Source organism: Penaeus monodon, chromosome 6 (genome assembly GCF_015228065.2).
Source record: "Penaeus monodon isolate SGIC_2016 chromosome 6, NSTDA_Pmon_1, whole genome shotgun sequence".
In the NCBI taxonomy this organism is placed as follows: domain Eukaryota; kingdom Metazoa; phylum Arthropoda; class Malacostraca; order Decapoda; family Penaeidae; genus Penaeus; species Penaeus monodon.
Genome location: NC_051391.1, coordinates 51,649,672 through 51,652,171, shown reverse-complemented (window position 1 = coordinate 51,652,171; position 2,500 = coordinate 51,649,672).

The window sequence follows — 2,500 nt, the reverse complement described above, 5'->3', positions numbered from 1 at the left end:
TAATAAAACTGAAATTTATGATAAGGAAAGTGACTGATAGAGAAACAGGAGGCAGAGAGAGAAAGATTATCATTTGATTAATCAATAAAACTGCCACACAGAATCAATAACCTTTTTGCCTCCAAGCGGTCCCCGTGGCAACACTACTCCATCAAATTTCTCAAGCTATTTAGGAAACGTAACTGACTGAAATATACGAAACATACTGAAGACTCTCTCACAATGAAGATATGAATGGCCTCCCTCTGTGTTTTTAGGACGTAGTTGACTGAAATATACGAAACATACTGAAAACTCTCTCACAATGAAGGTATGAATGGCCTCCCTCTGTGTTTTTAGGAAACGTAATTGACTGAAATATACTAAACATACTGAAAACTCTCTCTCAATGAAGGTATGAATGGCCTCCCTCTGTGTTTTTAGGACGTAATTGACTGAAATATGCGAAACATACTGAAAACTCTCTCTCAATGAAGGTATGAATGGCCTCCCTCTGAGTTTTTAGGACGTAATTGACTGAAATATACGAAACACACTGAAAACTCTCCCTCTGTGTTTTAGGACGTAATTGACTGAAATATGCGAAACATACTGAAGACTCTCTCAATGAAGATATGAATGGCCTCCCTCTGTGTTTTTTCATTAGGAGTCGCGTTTCGTAAGTACATTAGTCGACAACATGATCTATTTTTCGTTCACCTTCAAGGAGCAGAAAAGACGAACTTGTTATCAGAAAGAAAGCCTTTGCGAGACTAACCGCTCATCATTTTTTTCTCTCTCTCTTCTTTTCATTCTCCTTCTCCATCTTTTTCTTCTTGTTCTTCTTCTTGTTCTTCTTTTTTTTCTTCTCCTTCTTTTTCTTATTCTATTTCTCTTCCTCCTCCTCCTCCTTCTCCTTCTTTTACTTTTCTTCTTCTTCTGTTTCTTCTTCTTCTTCTTCTACTAATTCTCATTCTCCTTCTTAATCTTATTCTATTTCTCCCCCTAATCCTCCTTCTTCTTCTACTACTTCCTCTCATTCTTAAACTTATTTTATTTCTCTTACTCATTCTTCTCCTCCTCCTCCTCCTCTCCTCCTCCTTCTCCTTCTTCTTCTTCTTCTACTTCTCCTTCTCCTTCTCCTTCTCGTTCTTAATCTTAATATATTTCTCCTCATCATCATCTTTCTTCTTCATTTTCTTTTCCTCCTTTTTTCTTCTTCTCTTCTACTTCTATTTATCCTTCTCCTTCCTTCTTATTCTTATTCTCATTCTTATTCTTATTCTCATTCTTATTCTATTTCTCCTCCTCCTCCTTCTTCTTCTTCTTCTACTACTTCTCCTTCTCCTTCTTAAACTTATTATATTTCTCCTACTCATTCTCCTCGTCCTCCTTCCCCTCCTCCTCCTCCTCCTCTCCTCCTCTTCCTCCTTCTTCTTCTTCTTTTTCTTCTTTTTTGTCTTCTACTTCTCATTCTTTCTACTTCTCATTCTTATTCTATTTCTCCTCCTCCTCCTTCTTCTTCTTCTTCCTCTAATACTTCGCCTTCTTCTTAATCTTATTCTATTTCTCCTCCTCCTTCTCCTTCTCCTTCTCCTCCTCCTCCTCCTCCTCCTCCTCTTCCTCCTCCTCCTCCTCCTCCTCCTCCTCCTCCTCCTCCTCCTTCTTCTTCTTCTACTTCTACTTCTCCTTCTTCTTCTCCTTCTTAATCTTACTATATTTCTCCTCCTCCTCTTCCTCCTCCTTCTTCTTCTTCTTTTCCTCTTTTTTTTGTCTTCTTCTATTTCTACTTCTACTTCTCCTTCTCCTCTTCCATGTAATTCTTATTCTCATTCTTATTCTATTTCTCCTCCTCCTCCTCCTCTTTTTTCTTCTTCCTCTACTACTTCTTCTCCTTCTCCTTCTTAAAATTATTCTATTTTTTCTCCTCCCCCTCCTCCTCCTTCTCCTCCTCCTCCTCCTCCTTCTCCTTCTTCTTCTTCTTCTACTTCTTCCCCTTCATAATCTTACTCTATTTCTGGTCCTCCTCCTCCTTCTTCTTCTTTTTCTCCTGCTTTTTTTTTCTTCTTCTGTACTCTTGCTATAAAATCATGCAGCATATTGCTACGCCAGTGGGTCTTTGTCTCTGTGCGAAATGTGTGTTAACATGAAAAGGATGACATGGGCATGTCTTAACATGAAGGGACCTGGGCAAACATAACGCGGCTGGCTGTGAGCGGGAGAGCGGAGGAACAAGCCGAGAGACGCGGTTGGGTGCTGCTCCTGTGAAGACCTCGTGTGTGCCTCAGTCATAGCCTCCTCTCCCTCATGGCTGCCGCCATCTTTGGACGACATGATAAATCGGCGCTCTCACTGATCAAATATCACAAATCCCACTCCTGACACCATTTGTTACGCCGACCGCCTCGTCTCTCTGCCACCAACACAAGGCAGGCTAGGCAGACGGCGTGCTATCCACAGGGTCGTGAACACTGAACAGCTCCAAGAGGCACCGACCACGGCGTCCCAGAACACCACGAGG